Source organism: Benincasa hispida, chromosome 3 (genome assembly GCF_009727055.1).
Source record: "Benincasa hispida cultivar B227 chromosome 3, ASM972705v1, whole genome shotgun sequence".
NCBI classification, from domain to species: Eukaryota; Viridiplantae; Streptophyta; class Magnoliopsida; order Cucurbitales; family Cucurbitaceae; genus Benincasa; species Benincasa hispida.
The window spans coordinates 64,438,441-64,459,333 of NC_052351.1; positions in this window are offsets into that span (position 1 = coordinate 64,438,441).

Below are 20,893 nucleotides of genomic sequence, written 5' to 3' on the forward strand. Positions count from 1 at the left end.
AATTTACCATTTTGCCCCTATAGTTACATCTAACTCCTTAAATACCACTGATCCCTCTAATGAACAATACAACATAGTCCTATTATATATGGACAACTCTCGGGCCATGAGAAGGTGTGTGGCGCCACATCGTTCAAGCCCCGGGATCAGCCCTTAAGGGAGCAATCTATCTACTTACCCTTGCCTCGGGATCAGTCCTTATGGGAGCAATTGGTGAGTGCTCTGATACCAATTAAAGGAACTCTTATCAAATAGTACCTCTGAGTGGAAGCAAGATCGTTCTAAACTCATTGTGATAGAATTAACGCATTCACAATGAGATAGACTAGTTGTACAATAACAACAAATTACAGGCATGCTTTGAAACTTAAACAATAAAGAGAGAAGATACATACCAGTTGAAGAACCTTTTTACACCGAAATCTCGCTCTCGTCAAACGAACTTCACCTCTCACTCTCATTGAGATCGTCCTAGCAAGTCGTCCACCAAATCATGGTCGTCTACCCACGAATGGACTCCTTATAAACTCGACAGCGAGGAAGATACCACCACTTGAAACCCTCGGTACTTTCAGAGTGAGAATCTAGGAGGTGTGGGCTCTGTTGGATTTGGTAGAGGGAAGGACGGAAAGATGATCGTTTCGTAAATGCTCGGGCGCGTGATCACATAGGAAAAAGCTAGACGATCGTTTAGTAAAACCTATGCGATCGTTTAGTAAATCTTGTGCATGTATACAATCGTTTAGAAACATTGAGCTATCATGTAGGCTCTCTGTTTGCTATGCGATAGGCAGTATACACAATTCATGAGTGAATGTCTGATCCTTTGCAAAATGAAAACAATTTTCATTTTATCCTTTAGTTATAAAAACTGAATGCAACCTCCCACTATCTCATTCAGTTACGGAGAAAAATTCGGGCAACAATTATCCCATAATTGTTAAATTAAAAAATAAATATAATCTTATTATATTTTTCCCCTGGGGTTTAATATTACATCATTTGCAACATATGAACCATATTCATTTGCAACATATGAACCATAATCATTTGCAACATATGAACCATAATCATTTACAACAATTATACCCAAGATCAGCCCTTAAGGGAGCAATATATCTACTAACCCCCTCTTATGGGAAGGAGTGAATTTCGTCTTATGTAGCTGAGTTTCCAGCTCCAAAATTAGACGAATCCCTAAAGTGGTAGGTTTGAATCGGCGATCTGGCCACTCACATCCATGCAAATCAAAGGACCGTCCTCAAAGGCAGGAGTTCCCGACTCACTAAGGATTGAGGTCATGTTACCTATGGTCATCCTAATGAATTGAAGTCTCTATCATGAACGGCGTTATATAACAAGACAATAACACTTCGTGGTCTAGTCTTATACAAACTCCTTTGTATAGGACGCCCCCGCTCGCATGTCTCTACATGAATGATTATGATCAGACCATCTATAGCAAGTCACAACACTTGTAACTATTCTACAAAGTGGGCTGCATTCGTAGCGTTACTAGAATAAGGTTTCCGTCCTCTATTCATATACTATAGACCATTTTGTTATCACTTAAGGCATGATCCACCTGTATGTCTCCACATACATGCTTAAGTTACAAACGATAACCAGGAATCTTAGTTTATTGGTTTGTGGTAAAGAAATTAAAACATCCAATGTTCTATAGACAAAAGTGAGGAAAATATTATATATTATTACATCACAAGCGTTTGTTCAAAACTGTATTTACAAACTATAGGACCCAACGAGAGTTTAGGGCATCATCCCCAACATATCCTTGAAGGTTTGCACCTTTCCATCAGCACCTCATTTCCTCTTGTAGATCCATTTACAATCTATAAGTTTTACCCCATCAGGTTGATCTACAAGATCCCATACTGAGTTTATATACATAGACTCCATCTCAAGATCCATGGCTTTGACTCATTCATACCAGTCAACATCCTCCATTGCCTTTTGATAAGACGACAGATCCTCAACCTCGCCATTGTCTACCATAATCAGGATTTCAGTGAAATCCATATAGGGATTAGGTGGGTTTGCAACCCTCCCACTACATCGAGGTTCCCTCAACTCTTGAGGTGGATTGGACCTACCAGATGAACTTCCATCAACAACTCTTGATGATGGAGCAAGCCCTTCAACAGCTCTTGTTGAAGCTTCAGTAGTTTCATTGGAAAGTTTACGCAACACGATTAACGTAGACTATGCTCCTTCATATGATCCTCCTCAAGGAATGTAGTATTTGTCGACACAAACTCCTTATTGTCCTTAGTATCATAAAAGTAACTCCTTCGTGTACCTTTGGGGAGCCTACAATTAGGCTTAGCCTCGAACGTGGTTCTAGTTTCTTTGGATTAGCCTCAAGCACATGTGCTGGGCAACCTCATATGCAGAAGTGATGCAAACTAGCTTTACGCCCATTCCATAACTCCAAAGGTGTTCTAGCAACACTCTTGGAACGAACACAGTTGAGGATATAATCTGTAGTCCCCACTACAAAACCCCAAAACAAGTCTGGTAAGGAAGCATAACTCATCATCGACCGAACAATGTCCAACAGGGTTCTATTTCTCCTCTCTGATACACTATTCTGCTGAGGTGTACTAGGCGCTAAGAGTTGGAAAATGATTCCATGTTCTATCATATAATTCTGGAACTAGAATCCAAAAACTCTTCACCCCGATCTGATCGAACAATCCAATGTGTTTTCAACTTTAGCCTTGAACTCTTTGAACTTTACAAAAGATTCTGACTTCCATTTCATCAAATAAACATACTCATACTAAGAGTAATCATTAGTAAAAGTGATGGAATACTCATAGCCTCCCCTGGCTCGCACATTCATCGGACCACAAAGGTCTGAATGCACTAACTCTAGAGGCTCTTTGGGTCAATAACCTTTTCTAGTAAAAGGTCTTTTAGTCATCTTGGCTTCAAGGCATGACTCGCACACAAGTAAAGAATTTTCCTCTAACTCACTTAGAAGTCCATTCTTCACCAACCTCTCAATCCTATTGAGATTGATGTGTCCTAATCGAAGGTGCCAAAGTTGGATATTTTCCTTAGGAGAAACCTTAAGTCTTTTATTTTGAGTTACGATAATTTTAAACATCTTTATGTTATGGAGGGAATTTGTTGCTAACGGCCTTAGCATATACAAATTATTTTCCAGTTTTGTTGAACAAATCTCGACACCATCTTTCAAAATAAACACTTTATTCACCAAAAAGTTGAGATTATATTTACATTCAAGCAGACACTTTACAGAAATTAAGTTATGCTTTAACTCGGGAACAACATAGACATCATTCAAAATGATAAATTTATTTTGTAAAGTCAACTGGAGTCTTCCCACTGCCACAGTTGAGACGACGTGTCCGATGCCTACTCGCATCGTCATCTCACCAACCTCAAACTGTCGCTAGGATCTAATCCCTTGAAAAGAAGAACAAATATGATTAGTGGCCCCAAAATCAATAATTTAGGCAAAATCATCATTCTCCACTAAACAGGTTTCCAAAACTAGTAAATCATATTTACCTTGTTTTTCCTTGGACTTAGCCTCCTTCTTCTCTTTTAATTAGCAAGGACAGTTCCGCTTTCAGTGCCCATCCTTGTTGCAATGGAAACATTTTCCTTTTTCAACTGGCGTTGGTCGCCTTCCCCACTGTGCGGCAAGTTGCAAGTTAGCAGGTGCCTTCCCCTTCCCCTTTCCACCCTTCTTCTTCTTCCACTTAGAAGTGTTAGAAGTAAAAGGTGCAGACTTAGTCCCTGAGGTCGAACCTCGATGGAACTTCCTTGAAGATGAAGCAACATTTGCCTTGCCAACCTTCTTCTCTTTACTTTTCAATAAGGATTGGAATGTTTGCAACTCGCTGAGGAGAGTTGTAAGGGTATAGTCAAATTTTTTCAGCACAACATTGCTAATAAAGTGCAGGAAACTATCTGGCAACGAGTGCATAATGATGCTAAGCTAGTTGCACGCATTGATGCATGACCCATTTATCTCCGCCACATTGAAGTGGACCATCATGTTCAGAACATGTTCTCGAACAGATGTGCCCTCCTCCGTTTTGGAGTTGAAGATGCATTTTAGAGCTTTATACTTGAGCTGTCTAGACGGTTGTCCAAACATCCCCCACAGGGACTTCATGATCTCACGCTTCTTGGCCAAAACGTCATTCATACTGGCCAAGATATAAGCTCGGGCCTTCTCATTCACCCATGTCCATTTCTCATAAGCCTCTCGAACATTTCGAGTGGAATTCTGAGTCGGAATAGGAGAACACTCCTCCATAAGGACGAACCTTAAGTCATCGATGATCAGTATGGTATTTATCATGTTTTTCCAACTAGCGTAATTCTCGTCAGTCAATTTGTCGGCACTTAATAGAGCTAATGTGGCTATAGCCATTTTAATGTTGATAAAAAATATGAACAAACTTAATAAGTCTATGCATTACCACTTTTAACACCAATTTTAGTTTTAGCAAAATAGTTTCTATGTACCCTAAGTAAAAAGACATCTATTTTGCAAGGATGCCCCAACGAGGCAGGACAAAAGTCACCGGTGGGGTGATCAAGTGCCCCCCACTGGGATGAGAAATTCTCAACCATTAGACAGAAACAACTCTTGTAACTGACTTTAACAGTCACCATTTTTTGGTCCAGAACTGTTAATCTTTAACAATTCTGCATAAGTGTAACCCCTCATTTTAGGTCCTAGAGTCCCACCCTAATATGCCCACCATAGGGAAAAAGCATATTAGGACAAGAGACTAAAGCGATCTTAACCTATACAGGAGATCAGATAAAGAGTCGTGCAAAACTGCCATCCTTTAGGGACACTCCTAGGGTGCCTCGAGGCGATGCACAAAACGTTATCCAACCTAATGAGAGAGATCGTGGGATATGTTGTCACACGTTCTGCTCCCACTTACTATAAACATTCTCTCCATTTACCTTAGTATTGACCTACCCAAACACGATCCTTTAGGGGGACACTCCCAGGGTGCCTCGAGGCCAAGGATAGATATCACGGTGTGAACAGTAGGGAGAAAATGTGAAGAGGTTTAAGTGAATTATCATATATCCAAGTACCTCCCATTGAATGTTCTACCTAGGGATTCCTTAACTTAGATAATCCGGCTACTGATTTTATGTAAGTGTGAGTTTAATTTGCTCAATAACAACTCTTATCTTTGATAATTAAACAAGTTCAAATTAAGTTCCATTAAACTCTTTAATGGGCTATCATCAAATTTGCATGCATGCAACAAATCTATCTAATTCATCTTTCCAGGTAGGTTTCCAGGTAGGGGTGTTCCGTTTTCGTTAGCTTAAGTATCCCAGCCTAGACAGAACCCGCCTTAGACAAAAGATTTCTTATAGATAGATTTGGTACATTTTTAATCTTTTATTAGTCAATTTAATCCTATTAAACTGATTAAAAGATTAAACCTTAGATTTCTAATCTCGTTAGAACCATGATCTTAGGTTTATCTCCGTTAAACTCTTTTGAAACATGATTCAAGCCTAAGTTTGTATACATGTGTTTCTTATTGATTTTAGTTCTAATTTCCATTATAACTCTTATAAAAGAAACAATCAAAACCATTCACATTGCTAAGCAAAACTAGGTATTTATAACTCTTATAAATTTAACCTATGTGTCATGCTTCATGCAACGTCCATTCATTACTATATATAACTCTTATATACTAAAGTAATGAACTAAGCATGCATGCTTCCATACACCTTTATACTATAATACTTATAATACAAAGATGATGCATGAATATGCTTAAGGCATGCTTAAATATAACTCTTATATTATATGATGCATGAGCATGTTCTTGAAGTAATTTAATCATGCAAACTACTATATCATAACTCTTACAACATAGAGATGATGTCTGAACAATGCATAACCTATGGTGGGATCTTAACTATATGGCATACTATATGATATATATAAAACATACATCTTATGTACATTTACAAACTTAATGAACCGGGATGATTAACCTAAAAAAACCGGAAATGAAAACTATCTATTGCATTTAAACCATCGTGCAAACTGGGTCTTGAACCACCCGAACGAAGCCTTCTTCCTGATTGTTTAGTAAAAATGGTCGAGTAACCACGATCAAGTACCTTTGACTATGTGATGAAGCATGAAGGCCACTTGATCATGCAATGCACCAATTTAAAATGCAAGTCTAAACGATCGTGTAGACGACTACAATGCTATGAAGCATGATCATTTAGATGATCAAAGAACAAGCGCTGAGTAACATTTATTGAGCGATCATGTAGTCAGTGACTATGCGATTAAGCATACTGACCTACACAATCGTTTAGTGCATGAGCGTCTACCTTACAATGAGTATCCCATACTCAATGATCGTTTACGCCATTGTTTACACGATCTGACTAACCCTTGGTCTTCTTCTTCCTCGAAGTAATGTGCATCTCCATACCTTGAAGCTTCATCACGAGCGACTCAAACAGACTCAAACACTTTGAATTACAGACTCGATAGCAAGTTAATATGCCTAAAAAAACACAGGGGTCTTTACAATTAACTTTGAAAATGTAAAAGAAGTAATAACAAGAGGCAATCATTCCATAAACTAAATGAATCCACATCTACAAACATATTTAACACTTAAACAAAATGTAGACATGCTTTACACCCACCAAGAATGTAAATGCAATTCTATACAGCAATGGATTTGGAATATCAGAACTTGACTCTAATACCAATTGAAGGAACTCTTATTAAAAAGAACCAGTGATCGAAAGCAAGATCTTTCTAAGCCCATTGTGAAAGAATTAAAGGCATTCATAAACATACAGAACACTTATGCATCTTAGAATAAATTAAAGCATGCTTAAGTAATTAAAAAAACAAAAGGAACGAGAGAAATACCTTTGAAGAACTCTTCTTCTGTGAGTCTCTCGCTCTTGTGAAGATTGGACAACAACCTCTTGCTTTCGTTTAGATCACCTACCCAATCGTCTGGTAATCACGAACAGTCTTCTCCACGAACAAGCACCCTTCGACACCACCACTCAGCAACCTTGGTATTCTCGAAGTGAGAATCCAAGAGGTGTGGGCTCTGTTATGAATTTGGTAAAGGGATGGAGAAAGGCAACGATCGAACTACACGATCAAGCAAGTGGGAGAAGGTACTATCTATCCCGTAGACTATGAATGCTTGATCGTTTAGTAAATCTTGAAGGTACACCATCATTTAATAAAACACGTTGGATCGTTTACACGATCATTTAGTCAAAGTCATTTTACATGATCGTTTAGACTTTCGCTTGAAGGCTATCGTGTAGTCTCTCGTGAGTAAACAATTAGTAAGCAATCTCTTTACAAAATGAAAATACATTTCATTTTATCCTTTAGTTATTCAAAACTGAAAAATAACCTTCCACTTTCACGGTTAATTTAAAAAAGAAATAACCAACCAAACAATTATCTCATAATTGTTTTTATTATAAATAAATATAATAACTAACTTGTCATATTATATTTATAACCTACAATTTAATATCACATCATATGTAATATATAAGCCACAGTTTTTTTCTCCTTTATTTAATATAAATCATATTTATATCAACTCCTCCAATTAATATATCTCATACATCATATCAATTATATCACATATAATTGAACCAATTAAATTATATCATATATAATCAAATTTCCTCTTGTTAATTTGAACACTTCAAACTAACCCAAAACCTTATTCTCAACTTGAATCCATTGACCTACCAAGGGGAACTTATGGACCCGTAACATGAAGCTCCAACGATACGTGAATAGCTGACTAAACTCTTTAATAACGAAATCCTCCATCCGTTAACTATCAAGCACTCCAATAAAGACCAATAACTGAACTCTTCTCACTACAGATATATTTCTGTGTCCATTGGATATAACCAATCAACAGTACAATAACCCTTCACAAATCACTCATAAGTACAGCTGGGCCAATTAACTGTTTTGCCCCTATAGTAATATTTAACTCCTTAAGTACCACTGATTCCTCTAATGAATAATACATCATAGTCCTACTATAAGTGAACACCTCTCGGGTCATGAGAAAGTGTGTGGCGCCACATTATTCAAGCCCCTAAATCAGCCCTTAAGAGAGCAATCTATCTACTTACCCCTATTTTAGGGAAGGAGTGAATTCCATCTTGTATAGCTAAGTTCCCAACTCCCTAATTAGACGAATCCCTAAAGTGGTACGTTTGAGTCGGCAATCGGGCCACTCGAACCATGCAAATCAATGGACCGCCCTCATAGGTAGGAGTGCTCAACTCACTCAGGATTAAGGTCATGTTACTTATGGCCATCCTAGTGAAATGAAAGTTTATGTCATGAACGGCATTATATAACGAAACTAAACATTTTGTGGTCTGGTCTTATACAAACTCCTTTGTATAGGACACCCCTGCTTGCATGTCTCCACATGAATGATTAGGATTAGACCATCTATAGTACTTTACAACACTTGTAACATCTACAAAGTGGGTCGTATCCGTAGTGTCTCCAGGATAAGGTTTCCCTTTATTATCCATATACTACAGACCATTTAGGTTATCACTTAAGGCATGATCCACTTGTATGTCTCCACATACATGCTTAAGTTACAACAATAACCTAGGATCTTAGTTTATTGGTTTGTGGTTAATGCAAATAAAACATCTCATATTTCACAGGCAACAGTGAAGAAAATATCTCATATTATTACATCACAAGCGTTTGTTCATACAGGTTTTACAAACTATACGACCTTACGAGATTTAGTGTATCAATCCCAACAAAAGTATGCTAAAACAGTTTTGTAGAAAATAGGGTCTCATGCAAGAATACTGATAGCTCGTAGAAATGCAAGCTTTTGTAGCCCTTTTACTTAGAATTATGAGGACCAATAAGTAGAATATGCATTGATAATACTAAGAATTCATGTGAAAAGTGAGCTTGCGTCAATCAGCACCAAAAATCCTCACTAACCCTATACCATGCGTTTTTCCGGGTCAAAATGTTCATTTTTTCAGATATTACAAGAGTTGATTGCATGCGTCGGTCTCAGTCCACCACAAGGTTGAACGCATGAATTGATTAAGTTCGCTGCATAGGATGTTGCGTCCAAAAATTGATAGAAGTCTGCTCGCAAGGTAGATGGAATGCGTTGGCACCTCAGGAGAAGCAAGCACGAACGCATACCTTGGGAGTATCAATAAGATAAGGTGATGTTGACACTGCCCATACCACGACAAAGGTGGTACTGAGGCAGAACGCAATCATGAAGGTTGTTGGCATTTAAGCTCTATAAATAGCACCTTGGACATTCACTTCAAAGATCCGAGCTTCTGCCTTAAGGCAGATGCTTGCGGTCACAGATGAGTGCATGAGCGAGATTTTCTTTGAGGATTATTCACCTCCATAGCCCATTCCGAGTGACGATTGGAGTTTTCGCTGGAGATAGAGCTTGAGAGAGACTTCTCCACCATCCATCCATGGCACCACCAGTAGCCTTGGCGCAAAGCCCTTTCATTTCTTCTTTAGCCTCTGTATTGTATTACATTTAAGATATTAAGACATTTTGTAATCAATGCATATCATCATTCCTTCAACGCCATCTTCTTCCTCTTCTTTATCTTTATCATTGTTTACCTTCATCGTTTATTTATCAAAGGCGGTCACATACTCAATCGTGTAGCCTAGAGATAGGACGCATGTAGTAAACCACAGAGAGGTGTGCGTTGTGCGAGTATAGTGAGTCAATCCTCTTTGCTTGGTGTAAGGCTGTAGTAACGCTTGTGAGCTGTTACAATGCTTGTCTATGAGCTAATTAGCCGCATCTAACTGCCTGAGAAGGTAAAAGGTGGAACGCACTAAAGCAAAGTATGCATTGTTCCTAGAGATAGGCACGGTCTTATGCTCGATGCAACCATTCACTATAAAGATATAAGCATGCGGCTGGCAACCAAGAGGTATGCAATGCGTTAGTGTGGCAAGCTGGGATTACTCGAGCGACTTAAGATAAATGAACATTACTATGCGTTAATTGTTGTTGCATATCTATCAATTCTCATCGTAAGTCTTCCATCGCTCAATCTGTTTAGTTAGGAGTAGGAGTAGTGTGTAATCCATTAACTTCTTCTTTTTACTTATATTCAACGCCTCAAACACATTACTTCACAACATTATTGAGTTACAAGTCCCTGAATTCGACCTTGGATCACCCGAGAAACTTGTGTTCTCGTTATACTTGGCGAGAAGACAAGAAAACTTGTGTCTTATACACATCTAGATGTGTATAAGAGACAGCGAAATTAACGCATACTTTCCATTCCAATGCATGACCACCGACACATGGGTACAAACGCATAGCATAAGACATGCATCATATATGCTTTCCTAATTAATTTTTTTATCAACAAATACCTTTGATGAACAACTGAAATTCTTCTTCTTTTCTATGAATTTGATCTCCAAAATACCAATGGACCACCACAGAGATCTTTTCTATTATCCTAACTTGGAATAAAAGGTAGAATCTCATAATTTAGGTCAATTGTTTGAGAGAAGACAAGGGTTTGGAGAGAATTTTTATAAAAATAAATTTAAGCTTGCATGAACCAAACAAAACTCAAATCTCAACTTTTGTTATGAAGAATTATCATGCAAGCACTTCAAACTTTAGTTCATTGACATCTCAATGAGCTTATTAAAATGGGCTAAGTGTTGATTAGAGGATTAATCCAACAAATGTTAGATTAATCCACAAACTTCTCATTTTCATTTTCATTTTTAAAAAACAAAAAATATTTTTTCAAAATTAAACTTAATTTTCATAAAATCAAATTTAATTAAATTCAAAACTGAATTTTGAACTTCATAAATTTGTAAAATGTTTTATTTAATTAATTAAATAAAAATAATTTAATATTAAATATTAAATTAATTAAACACCTACTTTAAACATGAATCAAATTCATGTTAATTCAATATTTAAATCAATATTTAAATATTCTAATCTCTTCAATCTCGTTCAAATTCGATAAATTAAATGTTTAGTTTTATCGAATACAATTAATCAAAGCCTAAATTGTATTTGAATACTTCAAATTCAAAACTCTAATACTGAATTCGAACATTTCAAATCTGCTCAATTCATTAATCTAAGATATATTATACGAGCTAGTAGAGGGATCTTATGGACCTGCAAATCATGAGCTCTAACGATTTGAGATTAATTGGCTAAACTCTTTAGACTAAATTAATCAATATTCGTTAACTACTGAGACATACCATTACAGATCGATAGTTGCACTCTCCTCACTGTAAATATATTTTTGTCCATTTTAACCATAATTAGTGAGTCAATCCTTCACAGATCGTTCGTATTTACAACTACGTCAAAGTTACCATTTTACCCCTATAAATACATCTTGCTCCTTCAACTTCCACTGATCCTCTATTTGAACAATTAGTTTATAGTCCAACTTATAAACCATTACTCTCTCGATCATGAGAAGGCGGGGCCCCATTGTTCAAGACCAGGAATTGGCGCTTAAGAAAACAATCTATCTGTTAACCCTAAGTAGGGTAGGAGTGAATTCCATCTTGCAAGACATACTATCTATCTGGTCTTAACCCCAAAATGAGAGGTTTGTTGAGCAGTGTTGTTGGACTACTCTCACCTATGCAGATCAAAGGATAAACTCAAATAAATAGGAGTTCATAGTTAGCTCAGGATTAAGATCAAGTTACCCTAGGCCATTGAATTTGAAATAGTCAGTTTTAACAGTAAACGGTCGTTATAAAGAAAAGTGACTATTTCGAGGTCCAATCTTAAGCAAACCCATTGCATAGGATGCCCTACTCACATGTCTTCACTTGAATGATTTTGGGATCACATCGTTTGTATAAGTATACAAAATGGGTCGCATCTATTAGTGTCATCAGGATGAGGTACCCAATCTCATCCATATACTTATAGACCAATTTGGCTATATAATAAAACTTAATCCTCTTTTATGTCGGCACATAAAGTTAAAGTGTTCATATTATAGCCATGGGTTTGTTTATTGGATTTTTATAACAGAATCCAATACCAATAACAATTTATTGAATAAAATCCTCAATAATGCTTTGATTGATAAATAGAATATGTTAACAATATTTACGAATTGCGAGTTTCCTGACATTCCCAACAACAATCAATAAATGAAACACATTTTTAAGAATATTTCTAAATCTATTCATGCATGAGTGAGCCTAGAGTCTTGCTAGTTAAGCTTGCACACCCAAAAAATTTGATAAGATCCTCAATCCGTTTTTCCCTACTCTGGCTCGGTTATCAACCTCAGACATACCAAACTTGCAAAAAATAGGGCAAACTAAGACAAGGGTGTCCAAACTCACACACAAAAATTTTAAAAGGTATTTCTTTTACCTAGAGAGCTAGCTTTTACACTCAACCGTCAGAAACCTATTCATTTTTACCAGGTTTACTATCATTTCAACATTCCACTTTTAATCTAGAACAATTTTACAAATTTCAAAGACTAAAATTGTATCATTTGAAATAAATTTGAAGACCAAATAGACATCAAAAACCAATTTTTCAAAAATGAAAAATATATTTTGCCTAAACATTTTTATGGGTTAACGATAATAATGATCAAATTTATTAGTTAATTTGAAAACTCTATTGTTTATTTTTTAAGCAAGCAAAATAGAAGAAAAAAAAAAAAAAAACCTTAACTTCCCTCCCGAATGAGAGCCAAGACCTACGTTTGGAAAGACGTCTTTTCAAACCAAAAAAACCCTGAAGAAGAAGCCCAAGCTGCTAATTCATGAGCAACGTTGTTCTCCTCTCTTGGAATTTTATGAAAGCCAAAAATATTCACAGAGGAAGCAAGAGAGAGAGCCTCGTTGACAAAATAACAATAAACTTCAGAAAAATCCAAGTCTACACCGTTGAGAGGATCGACAACTTCAAGCGAATCAGATTCCACGATCACTGTGGGGTTTCTATCGTTCCATAAAGCCTCTAGTTCTTCCAAACCTTCAAGGATGGCTTTGGTCTCAAGCACTTTAATTTGTCATCTGTAAGGAATAAACCTGGACTTGCCAACAATAGGATTCCCTCTAAAATCTCTTACTAGCTAGTTGATGTCACCTCTACCAAACTTTTCAGACCAAGCAGCATCCACATCCATCTTCCACACACCATTCATCGACAGATTCCAATTACGACTTCCCGACGAGATAGGTCAAAGAAGATTATATGAGACATCCTTTTTGGGAGAGTGAACATCAATAGTCTTCTCAATAGAAAATAAATAGGAGTTTAAATTTGTAGACGCTTTCTTGAACTTGATATTGTTTCTCTGGTTCCATAGTGTTTGACTTCCTTTTTGGTGTCGTTTTATTCCCAAAAAGGCCTCAAAACAAAAGAATATTTATAAAGACCATTGAACTACTCCTTACTAAAAAAACGTAAGAACAACAGTAAGTAAGGGGTTGAACCACAAAGAGGCCAAGAATTAATTCTCTTAAGCTAAGTTTGACTTTGAAAAGCAGTAAAAACGGGGTTTTGGTTTTTTTGAATAATTTGAAAACATACAGGAAATTAAATTGCAAGGGATAAATGTAAACAGTGATTGACTCATCTAGTTCTCAGATCAAGATAGACATCCAATGTAATTCCAATCATCGTTTTCTGCAAATTGATTATGAAATTGAATTATGCATATGCATAAATACTTACTCGATTCGATCTAACTAGGCTCTACAATGGTGGACAACTAGCATGAATCTAACTAAGAAAGCGTCCTAGTTATTAATTAAGGTTGGAAAGGTCATACCCTAACTAATCTACATACTTTTAAATTCTATTGGGTTCGATAGCAGCCATATAGAACTAAAAACACATGCATTACGATTTAGGATTCAATTATGTTAATTAACTATTAGGAATACCAGCGCCATATTCAATTAACCAATTTTATCTTTAAACCTAACAATTAGCACATTCTAGGAGAAGCCATCAAATGCCTAATTTACTATTGCTACTTAGGAGACCTTAGCAAGACATTCTTATGCAAAAATAAATTTGACAAGCTATTTATGCAAAATTGTGATGAACTAATATTCAATTAGCATGCATGATTATGCGTGAATAGTCAACCTCAAAATCATGCATTCAAAAATTAAAGAAGATTCAAAGAATACACAATTCAGAATTGAAAAACATCAATTGAAAGAAAAAAACTAAAGAATTTAATATTGAATCCTTGAACCAAGAAACTAGATGAAATTTATCTAAAAAATTTATAGACAAATTCGTGGGTAGCTTAAAAATTTGTAGCATTGCAATGCTGATAACAGCATTACAATGTTGCCTTACAGCGTCGGGCAAGCGTTGAGCTTAGGCATGTGACGAGCGTTGCGACGCTCTAGCAAAGGCATTTTGGTCATTTTCACTCATTTGAAGCCCGAATGCTCAAATCAACTCCAATTTGCTTCAAATTGACCCCATTTAGCTCCAAATGGTCGACTCTACCTCTTGGTTGCTTGGTACCTACAAAATAAGATAATTAACACATAAAATCCATTAACGAGCCTTATTTAAGTAAGAAAATATAGCTCTTTTTTAGAGCTATCTCATAGGTTCCAAAGCAGCATAAGAGCAACACCCAAATCCTCAGAGGTGTTGATTTTCCTAATACAATCCCAATAGTCCATGTCGGACCACAAACCTCTGCCCACAAAAAAAATATAATAATAAAATAAGAAATACATTGGAAGGGAGAAAAAAATTCCAAACTTTTTTTTTTTTTTTTTTTGCAAAATTACACTCGCAAAAAGAGCAAAGTAAACAAGTCTTGATTCCTTTCTGCACTAAATTACAAGCCATAGAAATGATATCGTTTATGAGTTTTCACCATTCAATCTTGATTTTGGGGAGAAATATTGACCTCTGAAGAACTTTCCCCATTGTTGGAGATTTGCTGATTGTTCTATATTTTTCTAAGACAGCTTTTGCCGGTTTTTGCAGTTGTTATAAATGAAGTCTTAACATTTGCCTCAGATATTACTATTTCCTGCAAAATATTTTTCTTTCCTAATCTGGAATTTATATGCAAAATATTTTTATTTCCTAAACTGGGAAATCTCAGCAGAAGTATTTTGATCAATATTTTCTTTATTTATGGTGGATCTTATTTTGAAAAAAAAAAGGAAATATTTTTTTTGAAGTTATTTTCTTATTTGGCCACGATTTTAAAAGAAGAATTTTGACCCTTATTTAAGGTTTTAAAGGGGAATTTTGACCATCATTTAAGGTTTTCGTATTTGTTTACTGTGAGAAGTGTATTTGTTCTTGATGGTCATTTTGTTCAACAAAGTGTTCTTGATCTTTACTCACTATTTTTTGCTATGCAACTTCATTGTGTGAATTGTTTAAGAATGTGAATATTATTCTTTCTTAGGGGGAGCCTAAGGTGCAGCTGATAAGAAGGGATTCTCGGTCTTAGGGAAAGCCTAATATTTTATTCATAGAGAATGATTTCTTAAGCCTTAGGGGGAGCTTAAGGTGTTATTTATCGAGAAGGAACTGTAAGGTCCATAGCTGAAGCGGGATCGGTCCCATATTTTATTTTCACATAAATCAAAATTTGCAGTACATAAATTATGCATCAAAACGAAAATTACAACATGCATTTAATAGAAGAAATTAGGGAAAAGGAAAATTTTACCCTTAAAGAAATATTCTTCATGTCATCCTTTTTCTTCACGAACCTTCCTCGAAAAACAAAAGACTCCACTACAAGTGAGACCTCTATATTCTCTATAGGATATGAGAATTCTCAAGAGGTGTGGGCTCTGAGTTTTGGGAGAGGGAGAATATTGAGAAGGGAATTATTTTTAGGGAGATCAATGAGTAGAATTCATAGAGACCCTCTTTGTGAAGAAGATGAAATAGATCGATAAAAACTGACTCCCACTAGCACGATTAATTGAGAGAAAATGGGGTAACTCCTTCATAAAAAAGAATTTCAAAAAGTAATTTAATTTTAATAATATATATATATGATAACCACCTTATCATATAGTATATATTAAATTATATGTTATATAAAATATAACACATAATCTATAGTTCTTATATTATATCGAATACAATATAACCTTTAGTTTTATTTCTCTCAATAATGCATAGTATTTAATATAAATCATATTTATACTAAATTTATCGAAAAAGTCCATTTGAAAATAAATAATTATCGATAAATAATTTGACAATTATCGAAGGTATGTAACCTTTGAAAAATAATAATTTTCGAAGGTTAATAAACCTTTAAAAAATAATAATTTTTGAAAGTTAGTAAACCTTCGATAAATTTTTTTCAACAAGATCTATTTTGACACTTTTCAAAGGTTGAGATAACCTTTGAAAAAAGATGTATCGAAAGTCTATTAGATGTTTTTTCGAAGGTTGTGACCTTCGAAAATGGTGAATTTTCTTGTAGTGATCTATATGTTGACACGTGATCATCATGGAGGAAGCAACCATGATGAGTTCTTCGGGTCAAAGAATTGACAGCTGTCGTGATGAAAATATAGGCATATAGTTTTTGTTACAATGTGCGATGTTACAATACACGTTGCATAATGTGACTTTTACATCTTATGTCGAAGGTTACAATATTTCTATCGTAATCGCAATGAGCGACAAATTTCCACATGTCGCTTGTTGCTTATGACTTACACAGTAAATGCGTCGCAATTTGCAACAGTTTTAATAAACCGTCGCAAAAGGTCTTCAGCAACGAGGATTCACCGGTGCGTTATGCGACGATATTTTTCGTCTCTAATGAAATGGAAGCATTAGCAACACTTTCTTTTCATCTATAAATACCATAGTTCTTGTAGGGTTCGCTGTTATTGTGGTCAACTACACAAATTTGAAAACAAAAATCTGGGTCTTTTGAACCTCTCATATACAACTTGTATTTATCTAAACTTTTAATAAACAAATGTATTTTTCAATAAATACTAATTATTATGTATTGTTTTTTTCAATATATTCTATTTATCATATTGTTTTTTCAATATATTCTATTTATCATAGGACATTATTTTAATCAGTTTTATAGTTATCTAGGTATAATTCACAATATGTACCAATCCCAGGTCATTTAACCCATGTTTGTATGCTATCTATCAAATTTTAAATTTTCAAATTTTGAATTTTATAAATGTTATTTATAGTTAGAACTTAACCAGATTTAAAAAAAATGGAAACAAATTTAAATTTTTTTTTTTTTTCAAGTTGTTAAGTCTTAGATTTTTCTTTTCTTGGTTGTTAAGTTTTAGATTTTTTTACTGTGGTTATTATGTTTTGTTCAATACAACTCTCTCTTCCTCCATTAAAAATATAGCTGGTAGGGGTATTTTTGACACGACGAAAATTAAATATACAATTACATATACAATGTAATTGTATCTTATGTTAGCAGATTTATATCAATTAATCCTTATTTTTCTCTTCCCATTCAAGTTTGAATTTCAAATTTTAGAATTTCTTATTGTTCTTAGATTTCATTCTATCTTTTCCTTATTCTGATTTTTTTTTTTTTTCATTTATCATGATATCGTTTCTCTGAAATTCTTAATCGTAACTAGACAAAATTGTGTGTACCATTAGAGGTGTTCAAAAAACCCGATAACCCGAAAAAACCGATCAACCCAACCCAACTCATACAGTTTGGGTTGGGTTATCAACTCATTTGAGTTGGGTTGGGTTCAAATAAAGTAAATTTTTGTGGGATAGGTTGGTTCATGGGTTCACCTAAAATAACCCAAACCAACCCGAACTTATTATTAAATTTACAATGTATATTTTTTACTCATGATACAATCATATATACATATATTTATATAAGTTTTATCATTTTTTTGGATAATTTATTCTCCAACAACTCCTAAAAGAAATTTTTTAGCACTTTGGAAAGAAAATATTCATTATATAAATTGAAATTGAGTTGTTATTCTTAATTCAATATATGAAAATAATTAAATTAACTTTTTACATATTAACAACTTACTTTCTTTTAAAACAAAAATAACCCGATCAAACCGAACCAACCCAAACCAAATGTTTCATGGTTGGGTTGGGTTGGGTTGGGATCATCTTTTACGAAGGATTATTTGGACTGAAGAAATTAATAACCCGAACAATTGGGTTGGATCCAAAAAGTCTTTCAACCCAACCCAACCCAACCCACGAACACCCCTATGCACCATAGCCGTAGTTAATTAAAATACTTACTCAATTTATCTTTACAAAAAAATTATTAAATGAATGCAATTACTTATTACATAAATCATTTAAATTTATTGGGTATAAAATTCATTTTCCAATAATAATGGATTACTTGTTATTCTTTTTTATAATCAAATAATCATTTATTGATATTAATTTTAATTTGATATTTCATTATGAATATATGATCATTATTGATTATTTATAATTGACCAATTATTTATTGTAATCAACTTTTATGCTAATTGTTTTAAATGATAAAATTGCTGAGAATATTTTCAAATATAGCAAAATATATCACTGATCACTTAAACGAGGCAAAATGTATCACTGATAGATACTGATACTATCACTAATATTGATATCATCAACTTTTATATTTGTAAGTAAGTTAGCTCATTTTCATATATTTGAAAACAACTCTAACTTTTATTACTCCATCAATTTTTAACATATCTTTTTTATTATAAAAACAATATTCTTTGTTACCATATCATATTTTTAACTCATTTTCACTTTTTTATATAATATATTGATTATTAAAATATATTTTATTTTATTATTTAATTAAAATTAAAATTACTAAGGTAAAACTTAATTAATTAAAAATGATTAAGTGTTAAATTATAATTTATATGATGATCATTAATATGTTTAATGGTCATTAATGGTTGATTTTAATGATTAATTTCTATATTTACAATTAAAATTATTATTGATTCTTGATTAATTCATACCTATGAGTATATTAAATCATCTTTATTATTTAGTTAATTAATCTATTAAATTTTGTATAAGATTGTCATACTTATTTCATAAATTAAATACAAACATAATTTTTACTCATGCACAATCGAACACATTCATTTCTTATTCCCAGTCATTATTTATTCTCACGTACCTATAAAACCTTAAACCGAACGGCCTCTTATATTTTTAGAAGTTTCATTATACTAAAAACTTTTCAAATACAATTTCAAAAATGCCCCTTACAATTAATATAGCGATTTCAGGATTATTTTATACAATTTAGCACCCAAAGAAAAGATGTTTAAGATTAATACAATGGTGAATAAAGAAAAAATATGGAAGGAGGAAGCTAAAACAAATGCAAGTATTCTCAAAAGAGAAACTTCTTTGGGGAATGCTGAAATTAGAATGATTCTGAGAGATGTAAGTATCATATAACTTTTGATTCAAAGAAATTGAAGAGCCTCTTTGTAATCACTTAAAGGAGTTGTAGACATATACAACTCAAAATACAAAGCACTAACGCCCTGAGATGAAATTACCAACCATATGAAAATAAGATGGGAATCATCTCACCATCATTGTTAAAGAGATTACCAAAATGTTGTTCAGTTTATATGAAAAGTACCTTATAATTACAACAAAGAAAATAAGAATAAACAAATATTGTGAAGATGGGCTATCCAAGGAGTAAAAAACGACACGAAAATATAACTGTCCCAAGATTTAAATATGGTACCACTCACCGTTTGTTTGTTTTAAAGGTATTACCGTTTAGGATTTCACTTTTCAAAATCCAAGATATTATTATCTAGGATAAACCGGTTTTTTTAGTCTCTCCGATTTGAGATTTATGTCTATTTGATCCATGAAGCTTCAAAACAGATACTTTAGTACCTTATGTTTGCAAAATCCTTCTAAATGGTCCCTGACTTAACTTTAAGTTAACGAAATACTTATTAGACCATTGTATGTTGACGTTGATGTTAATTGTATCTGATGACATATAAAAAGTATTAGATTAGTTGGAAAATCAATTAAAAGTTAATTTAAAATAATACACTCACTATGTGCCGTAAGTGTCGTACAAAGTTCTGAAGAAGGTGAACGTACACATTGCCACCAGCTAGCCAACTATCATCGTCTACATTGTTTGTCGATTGTTCTTAATTGTTGTTCCAATAAATCAAAGATAATTAATATATCACCAATACAATTAACATCCACATCAACACATAACAGTTTAATAAGCATTCTGTTAACATAAATTGAGGGACCATTTGGAAGTATTTTGCAAATGTGAGAGACTGAAGTATCCGTTTTGAAACCTCTAGTACCAAATAAACATGAACCTTAAATCTCATAGACCAATTAGACATGAACTTAAACCTCATGGATTAAAAGTCCATTTTACCCTATTATCTACGAACTTTAAAACTCATCTAACACAGTTTTTTAATACCCTACATACTTGTGGGATTTTTATACCTGAAAGATGGATAGAACCTAATTAATTAATAAATTAATATCAATTAATTATGACTGTTAATTTTTAATTAATTATTAAATATAAATATATTATTTAACCTTAATAAATGCCAACTAATACATTTACCATTGACATATTATGTTATTTTAACTATTTAATATAAAATTTTATTAATAATTATTAATATTCTAATTAAATAATATTTAATTTAAAAATATTTATTTAAAGATATTTTAATTGATTAAATAATTAATCAATATAA